The sequence below is a fragment of the Sinohyriopsis cumingii genome, chromosome 10 (assembly GCF_028554795.1).
Source record: "Sinohyriopsis cumingii isolate HCF-2022 chromosome 10, ASM2855479v2, whole genome shotgun sequence".
In the NCBI taxonomy this organism is placed as follows: Eukaryota; Metazoa; Mollusca; class Bivalvia; order Unionida; family Unionidae; genus Sinohyriopsis; species Sinohyriopsis cumingii.
In genome coordinates, this window is record NC_142970.1 from 48254966 (window position 1) to 48265718 (window position 10753).

Sequence of the window (10753 nt, forward strand, 5' to 3'; positions counted from 1 at the left end):
ATAAACAATTTTTACTACAAAACCAAAATCTATGATTCAGGTCAGGTAGAAAATATATTTGATTTCCGACAAGGCCAAGTCCAAAATAAAATTATCTATAGTATATAATGAAAGTTTTAAAAAAGATCAAGCAGACAATGCACGTTAAATATACATAACATCTCTCTCCATTATAAACATATTTGCTGAAATAATGAGCTCGCAGACATGAGTTCTGGAAAAAGGTGGGATAGGTTACATATAAAAAGATTAGTGTTTTTGGTGTGGTTCAGTTAATAAAAGTTTAACTTTAGCCAAAAGCCATCAGTGAATATTTTCAAAGTGTCTGTGTTAATTACAAATATCTACATTTTCTTTTAAAGCAAACGGTTGCCCACTGTGTAAAGTTTCTTGCCAGATAAAGGTATATTATAACCATCATTATTATTCATTCGATGTTGTTTAAGAAAAAGTTAATTTCTTACGTTTTAAGGACTCTGCATTCACAAAACAATGATATCGTTTTAAATTAGAAATATACATGATCTTTTTTTCAGCGAACTGCATTTGTGTCGCATATTGGTTAATTACTTCTAAACGCTACTATTATCAATAATACATAACTGCGACCAAATATTTTAGCATTGTTTATTAAAATTATAGTTTTTCATCTTATTGAAAGCTAATAGATGAACAGTTTTTTTATGGATTGCGGCCATGAGTCGATAACTGTTTTTATATAAGATTTATGTGAGCAGATATGTCTGCATCGATATTGCATATCGTAGCTCGAATTTTTTCTGATTATAAGAGAAGATGGGAGAAAATTACTGATATAGTACAGAGACAAATTATTCAAAATTTAACCAAAAAAAAAGACACTTACTTTTTACATAAAGTGCTTCTCTACTCAAAAATAAAAATGAGTAGTCCAGACAATAATCTTGGTAATTCAAGTTTTATTTGGATGGCATCTGAAACAATTCAGAATTATCACATATCAGTTGCATATTGCAGAATTGGGCGAATAATGGGTCAAATAAATTTATACAGAATATGCTTTGATAACACATGTTTAAACGCCCTCAGGTGTCCAACACTCATTGATGCAGAATTAGTTATACCTTAATATGGTGGGCCGAAGATCCATTGGATGCTAATGTCGATTGTTTTTAAGAAAACAAACCTCTTCGTATGAAATACAAGGTTGTGTGTGTATTAAATTTTCTAATTGCGAATACAATGCACTATGTTTTGGACGGATTAAAATTGACACACTAGATCTTTACTAAAGCTGAAAATATTTGAAGATGCATCGTTTAATGCATTCTGAATGAAAAGTGAATGAAGCGTTCTGAATTGCAGAGCAGAATAGTATGCACATAAGCAGGCAAATAATCTAATCTGTGAATTCCGTTTCGTCTCTTCCTCCTTCCACTTTGATACACTATCCCGTCACTAATCACAAAGTATGCACAGGTTGCATTTGTTAGAAGCCAATGTCAAGCAATTGTACGCTTGCACACTTTCATAGCTACAATGAATTATTCATATCCGTTATCAAACACAACTTTTGTTTATTGTACTTATTTGTTGAAAATCATAAACTAGCTTTGCCACAGCTTCTCAACGTAAGAATCGATCATAATTATCTTGAACCCAGGTGAAAATGGATCGTCTTTCAGTATAACTATTCGTTCGTTTCATTTTTGATGCCAAAAGTAAAAAAAGCAAAAGATAATAATAATCCCATATCTAATAAACAGAGAAAAAGTGACTAAGATACAGCAGCTGCGGTTAGGATATAATGGTCACTTGTTTTGCCAAATGGTGAAAAAGAAAATTTCAATTAGTCAAAGAAACAATGTCTCGTTCCAAAAGAGGGATTTTTTTCCCATGGTGACAGGTCGGTTGTTAACCGTTGCTTTTCCAGCGTTAACATTGGTTGAAGGACTTCGTAATAAAGAAGTGTTGACAAAAACATAACAATAATACACCTGTCTAAAATGACATAACATCTATACACCTAGGTCTTATGACCTCGGCCGCTGGTACGAAAACCGATTCGTAATTTACCTCCAAATCCTATTCTCACAGAGATGAAAAACGCACAACTAGAGTTACAATCGTTGATGAATCGGTCGGAAACGGTACGTAGCAACAGCAAGCGCAAATATTTCAACGTCAGCAATTTGAAGATATAGATACAGCGGACAAAAGTAATCTGGGAGATTTCTCGAATGCAATGAAAACAGAAGAAAAACTGAAAGCAGCAGCTCCAACGAAAAGGAAATAAGTGAAGAAAAAAGAATGAACTGACACTTACATTGAAAAATACAAGACACAGTTAAGAGCATATGTGGTTGGGTACTTTATTGAGAGCAACAACAAGGATCTACCCTTAGCCAGTATTTCTTATACTCTTGTTGATACGTCTTCCCCGTTAATAATTCAAAGCTTTGTCCGAGCATTTCCAATCTAAATCTAAACTCTTTGTCTCTACGCTGATACAAAATGGTTACAAAAGATTTCGACGGACTTGTTACACGAATCTTTTCCTCCGAAATCTTCACGTAGTCAAACCATAATAGCAAGAACCGATCGTCAAAGACAATCCCATTTAACATATGTATCTCATTTATCTTAGCATGTTTGAGGTTACAAATAGGTTTTGAGTAACTTATTTATTGTCAAATTCAGTTAGAAACAGATGTTTAGACTTGGTCCGCGCGTAAAAATCGTTTCGAAACAAAGTGTTTGACACAACTGCGATGGCAAACTGACACAACTCTAATCAAGCATTTCAAACAGATTTGAAAGAAAATGAGACATTTATTTTTCAGTGACAATTCCTTAACCAAAGCCATTGTCCACGAACGTTATGAAAGACTCTTGAAACCTATATTGTACACATTATCATACTTTCAAATACATCATTGTATTAACAACTTTATGGACTTTCACAATATAGCATATCATAGCAACATCGGAGATTATGTTTGTGTTTAGGAAACCAGCACATACTTTTGAGAACGTCTATTTACAGAACATGACGTGATAATTGAAGTTTACTTTACCACAGCTGCAACAAATGACCACGTTAGACGATGGCGTATAGCTTATAGAAAGAATTCTTAATCAAGAAACGCGTGAAAAATGGAAACCAACGTATCCAATAGTTAAAAGTTCGTTGATAAGGTTTGGATTGTGTGATTGCGGTTTACCGAGTCTTCCACTGTGAAACAACTCAGAGATCATGAATTTAAAAGGCACCCTATACAATGAAACCAAATCCAAGCATTTCAATTTACACTCGTACTTGTGAATATAATATTTGATGAAGAATTTTATAATACTCTTAAAGTCATCATTTTTGAAAAGCAAAATATGAAACAAGTACAGATGGAAATCGGTAAGAAAACTAGATCAATTACAGCCCGTAATTATAAAATGAAGACGAATAATAGAAACAGTACAAATGTCAAGAAATCCAGAAACATAACAATCTTAGCGTCACGTTTGCTTTGCTGGCAATTAAGCTAAACGAATCACACGCCAGATCAGAGGACACTTTTGTGGATGTCAAAATGATCATCCAAGTAACTTTCAACACGAACATTGTTTGATGATGACAATTGACGGCAGAAGTGTGGACTCTGATCCAGACAGCAAGGTCTTGAAAAGGCGGTGTAAACAACGTGTGAGACCATTATATAGCTCCATTCAGAGGGAGGAGATTTTCAGTTCATCGACTTACTCTACGGAATAGCTATATAATAAAGCTAAGTAGGAAATATACTTATCATTTGCTGTAAGAAACAAAATGAATACCTGGAAACTACAAGACGTACTGATCCAACGTTGTATGCAGCGTCCTAAAAGCCAGTCCTGTGCTATAAATACATAAACCTCCTCATTGAAAACCTAAACGCGTTTGAGTCTCATTTTATTTTTTCACATTATATTGTCAGGCATCCACCTGTATAATCTAGTTACCGTATTTTCCATTTTGAAATGTATATAGATCGCCAATGGGTATGCGAGTTGATTGATTAGCTTTTCAAGGCAGTATATAAGAACAACAATCGTTCTTTATCTATAATTTTTAAATTAATGAAATTACGTTCATTTAAATAAGTTCGTGATAATTTGATAATAATGATGGATGGAGGATCCTAGTTTAGTTATCACGCAATATCGTATGTATAGTTATGCAGGTCGGAACAGTCCAGTGCAGATAGAAATTTTTTTACATATTTCTAACGAGATTAGTATCATTCATATTTCGAGAGAAATGCACAGATACAACAAGCAATATACTTTAAACCCGACCAGTACGAATTGATTTTTCTTTCAGATTTCGGAGAACTTGTTTACACACACACACACACACACACACACACACACGCACACATAGTCCACAAAACCTAATTTAAGGGACACAAGATACAAAACATTTTCTTAGCCCCAGAGAGTTTGTCAGCGTCTCTTTTCAAAACTTGTTTTCATGTATTCAGCTCTTGATTTTTCTGTGACAGGTATGTGTTTTGAAATGAGGCGCTCTCTTCCCTAACGATTAACTACCAGAACGATTTCGGCCAAATAGTAATTGCTGATAGGAAAATGTAGCACCCACCGTCGGTGTTTATGTACTACTAACATAGCAGGAGGTTCGCAAACAATGAAATCCAACGATACTTGCATTCTAACGGTTTTCACTATACGTACTTAAATGTAATATCTCTCTCTCTCTCTCTCTCTCTCTCTCTCTCTCTCTTTATATATATATATATATATATATATATATATATATATATATATATATATTAGGTAACTTTACCTGTCAACATATGGTCGAAAGGCTCCGATACAGATATAAAGAAACAAAATTTTCAATGACTATAATGCCATTTCCATAAAATATCATATTTGTTTTTGTTTTATTCATATTGGGGCAAGCTCAGACTTTTAAAAAGCAAGATATATATATATATATATATATATATATATATATATATATATATATATATATATATATGAAATAAGTAAGCAAGTGTATTAAATTACAATATGTATCTGCTATGCATGTGCTAAGTGACGTTTTCAATGTTTTATCTTTTTTATATATGCTCAGTTATTTGTTAAGTTCCTTTCATATGTTGCAGACATAATCTCTTTCTTATTTTGGGTATGTAGACTTAGTCTGTAATTAAAATCATAGAATTTAATCCCACGAGTTTTTGTATTAGTCTTGTTTTAGGAACAACTCGCCTAATGTTTATGTTCCAAAGACCCTCGTGTCCTTTCTTTGAGTTTCTTCTTTCTTTCTTTAAACATATCGCATTATCACTACTTCAGTACTGAGAGACTGCCTACGTGGTGTTCTACAAACTGCAACGTCATTCCGACCGGCCCCGATTAAATATAATATCGAGCTTTAACACTGCATAGACCACGATGTCTAGGTGAAGACAGCCATGAAAACAAGTAATAATGTCGAGAATACAATTAAAGTTTTGAAGGAAAACTTGGATAATATATCTCCATTTGCAAGTTACCGGCCCATACACTCGCATGGGGAGTTACTAATTATGAATAAAAAATAAGTATCGTCTGTAATTTGAAAGCATACAGCATGAAAAGAAATTAAGTCCTACGCAACAAGTTGGCAAAAGAGGACAACATTTATTAGATATACATGAGAATCAATTTAAAACGGCGGATTAAAAATTGGAGGATGCTCATCACATGTTATTTTGATGTTTAAACGCGTCAGAGTTTTATTTAGCAGAAGGATATGATGAAATAGTTCAAACAAATAATGAAATTAATTGGCATTTGACAATATTAAAAATTCAAAATGAATACCTGGCGTATACTACAGATGCAATTGCCTTAACATATATTGATAATAAAAATAATGATGACGATAATGATGTTGATGATGATGTTATTCGATTATTTAAATTCAACTTCTATACAAACTCAGAAACAAATTAGTTGCATGTATTGTCACTTCCATTTGCTTGTTTTAGTTCACTTGGAAGATTAAAAGATTGTCTATTTCTCTCTTTTGGTTGATTGTAGTATTATTGCCGTCGGTATACCAATTTAATGTACATTGAAATATTGCATTTGTGGTTTGTATGGATAGTTTTGTACAGAGATCTACCTTGATAGTTAACCATGTGACCTACATTCACCAGGAAGTTAAACACGATTGCAAAAAGCTGGTAGACTTATGACAGCTGCATATGTTCTGGATGATTGAGAGTGGAACACGTAGATGCGTCATATCATATTGTAAAAGTTTATGTATACATATAACCATATACTCAATGATATTGAGTGAAGTCTGTGCTGCGTAACTGTCGAGGAGTACAAAAGGTCATGGTTGATGTATTCCATCATACATCTATATTATAATATTATTCATGGCTTATGCATGTCTCAATACAAGCCGGTAAAAAATATTAGATAAGTAAATGATGAACTAATTATATTACCAGATGACTATGATATTGGCTATATTCTGGAACTTAATTTGGGGATTCCTTTACATTTTAATTAACACTTTCATGACAATTTCTAAAGACAGCTCGAGAAAAATATCTTTCAACAATCTACGTGGCAACATCAATTCATAAGAGATTGCAAAGGAACCAACGAAAGTTTACTGAAACTGGTATATACACCGAACAGACAGATATCATCCACAAAATAAACATGACCCTTAAATAAACTTAGGTTTAAAACTGAAATAGATACACAGATGCGTTTTGTTTGATTGGCAAGTATGGTTAAGGCGAGACATTATATTGAATATAAATTTGAAAGAGATACCTAACAAGGATTTAGGGAGATTTTGTTTAAGTTTGTGAACGTCGCTGTATTTGGTGAAGAGATGGTAAATCTCGGGTATAAAAACAAGTTAAAACAGGTACAGATGACAATACTTACTGAACAATGTCAGAAAATGTATCATTTGCTTGGAAACCAATCAATGGCGATACTTTAATGCTAGTCACTTTGCAAATAATAAAATTAACTAAACTATTTTATGGAAGTTTTACGGTATCATTGTGATCCAAATGATTAATGTGTAAATTTAAGTGAAATATGTTCAAAAACCAATATAGCAACAAATGAGATATTTAATGATTGATACTCATATATTGTGTATCTCGGCAAAGTTAGAACACTTTTATAATAATATGGCAGATTTATATGGCGCTAATCCGAAGGATAATATATTTTGTATCCAATAAATGAATAAGAATAAAATATCACTAGCCCTTTGAAGTATGAGTCAAATGGCTTTCGTATTCAAGGGATAAAGAATATGTTGGTTAAGGTGACGAGATATGTGGGTTATGTTGAAACTTTATACATTCACAAATTATACACTGTAAAGGAATAATAAAAAAACGCAAATGTGCTAAACACGAATTTAAAATAAAGCATATTAAGAACCAAAGAAAGTTACCTGGTAATTAATTTATACAGATCATTCAATCATAAAAGGTACAGAATAATATTTAGCGAATTTGCATTGAGTGTGCATGAAAAAAAGCGATTTAGGTTGACAATATACTTTCATTGAAAACATTCATACACCTTAGGTTCTGGCCTTGAAGACTCGTATTCAAATTATTACTCTATTGAAATCTTACATGTTACTTATTAACCATGATCTCAAATACCACCGATTATCAAAATAAAAACCATACGTACTCGTGATTACGCGTCATCAGTCTTACAAATAATAATGATAATATTTTAGAGGCCAGTTTGTTAACTGTTAGATTTTCATAGCTCTGGTCAAGGTCCATTCATTAACCTGATACCTAAAGCTGCCATGCTAGCATGATTTTTGAAACTGCTTTGTAACACCGATTTAGTAATCTCATTTTTTGGTGACGTGTGCTTAGTCTTGATGGAATATGGGCCCGTGTGTGCAGGCAATGCCATGCGTGCCGTTTACCCTATGACCTGGGTTCGAGTCTCCGTAAATCACGAATTAAAATTACTCCAACCTGTATGATAGTATCATTTTTATTGAAATAATAATTCTGCCTGCTATTATCAATAATTTTTCTAATCAGTCAAGGGAAAGCACTTTCCGTTCTGTCTGGCGTATATTGATAATTCGTATTCTCTCTCTATCTTTATACAGAACCGAATATATATATATATATATATATATATATATATATATATATATATATATATATATATATATATATATATATATATATATATATTCGGTTCTGGCAAGTTCACGTTTGCATAATAATAGCCCACGGTCAAGTCCACAAAACTGAGTGAGGGACACAAGGTACAAAACTTTTTTTTTCGGCTCAGAGGATTTGTCAGATTCGCTTTTCAAAACTAGTTTTTATGCATGACGGCGATTGTATGGCGAGTATGTGTCAATTGCTACAAATCAAACGATTTATTTTTATGTGACAGGTATGTGTTTGAAAATGAGGAGCTCTCGTCCCTAACGATTAACTACCAGAACGATTTCGTCCAAAGCATGACTGATTCTAGGAAACTTTAGCACCCACCGGCGGTGTTTATGTTATAACAAAAGGAGTCTCGCAATCAATTAAATCGACTAAAATAAGTGTCCTCAAATCGATTGCAACAGTCAGATTCTCAAATAGTTTGATATTTGTCGCGAATTTGAAGGTGACTAAATGTATTTTTTTAGGTAAATGGACAAAAAAGGGCTTATAATCTGATGATTAAGAAAATAAATAAATTATTACAAACAGTCTTGATTTAATTTTTTCTCAACTACATATCCCTTTATTCGTCTATATACATGCACATGTCTGCTTTTGCAGTTCAACCTATATATGCATTCTTGCTCTTTCCAATAAACATACCTAGATGATTTATTCATATCTATATTTTAGGTAACTTTACCTGTCAGCATATGGTTGAATGGTTCCGGTGCAGATACAAAGTAAACAAAAGCTTCAAAAGCTACCATGCAACTTCCATAAATATATCTCTACTTGCAAGTTACCTGCCAATATAATCGCCTGGGGAGTTATTCATTATGAATAAATAATACGTATCGGATGTACTTTGAGAGCATACAACATGAAAAGAAAATAAGCCCTACGCAACAAGTAGGCAAAAGAGGACAACAGTTATTAGGTACACATGAGTATCACCTTAAAACGGCGGATTAAAAATTGCAGGATGTTCATCATATAATTGTGATGTTTAAACGCTTCAAAATTATATTTAGCAGAAGGATATGATGATGTTGTCCTTACTCTAACAAAACATTTATGGAATTAATTAGAAATTCAAAATCAATACCTGGTGTATACTCTAAGATGCAATTGCCGTAACAAATATTGATAATACAAATAATGATGACGATAATGATGTTGATGTTGTTAGATTATTTAAATTCAACTTATATTAAAACTTCGAAACAAATTATTTGCATGTATTGTCACTTCGATTTATTTGTTTTTAGTTCACTTAGATGATTTAGAAAAGTTTTTATTTCTCTGGTTTGGTTGATAGCATCTTATTGTACATTGAAATATTGCATTTTGTCGTTTGTATGGATAGTTCGCTGTTTTGATTTGTTAACATATTTCTAAATACTAAATGATACTGCACAAAGAGTGCAATGAACCAAGAAGCTTGAAGCTTGTGGTTATGAATTCACTAATGATTCACTAATGATCATACAATGAACAAGTCCCTGAAAAGCGTCTATGTCAGCGTAGTTTCGAGGATTTAAGGTTCCAATGAAGGAAGGCACACAAGGCTTCAATTTGAAATACAAATCATTTGCAAAATTAACTATGATCTGCACAGTCGGATTAGGAACAAATACACGTAAAACGACTTGGCGTGTTTCCAAACAAGGAAGTAATTTATTATTTGCATTGTTTCAATAAGATTAAGGGGGTACGGAATATTTTCTTTAAACTTCATAATATCATTTAACGCTCAAAAACAACATTATCGTCCATTCACATCTGGTATATCTTCGTGCTTGACAGCGCAAAGAATTACGTTGCAATTATGTGCAATCCAAAGAATTCCACATCCCGTAAATTCCTTTATTATAAAATGTATCAGTGACATTTCACTACAAAGCTGCTGGCACACAAAGCTTCTTATCCACATAAAAAGCAAGAATATCTAAACAAGATACCAATCTCTTGTTGCTTCTCACTCGGTTATTTCGATACAATTTCAGGTAATCTGGTCTTAATATATGACGTTCCCTTTCGTGTCATTATTGCGAGTGATGTTACCGTCAGTTACACAAATAGGAAGACGATATGACTCTGTTAGTAATGTATTGTATAATATGAAGTCCTAAATTTGTAGTCCCATATATATAATCATAAGTGGTGATGAACTGCTCCATTACAGATATTACACGTAAACATGCCAATCGTAAATAAACCAAAGGAACTTTCAAAAGGATAGGAGCCAAACACAATGACCAGGAAGAAATGACGGGTCGAGTAGGCTACCATCACAGTCTGCAGTAGTCAGTCTATTTTCGATTATATGGAATATATTCGGAAATATTTAATAACGATAGTGAGATTCTTAAATAGTTGCCCCACACTCTGTCGCAACAAAAGCAATAATGGACTCAGCAGTGGGAAGAAATAACGAATCACACATTACCAATAACGTCCCTAGACGTCAAGTGCAAAGCTGGCAAAGTATGAGCGTTGTTTTACTGAGTAGCGTTCTATTATATCCGCAATGCAATCTT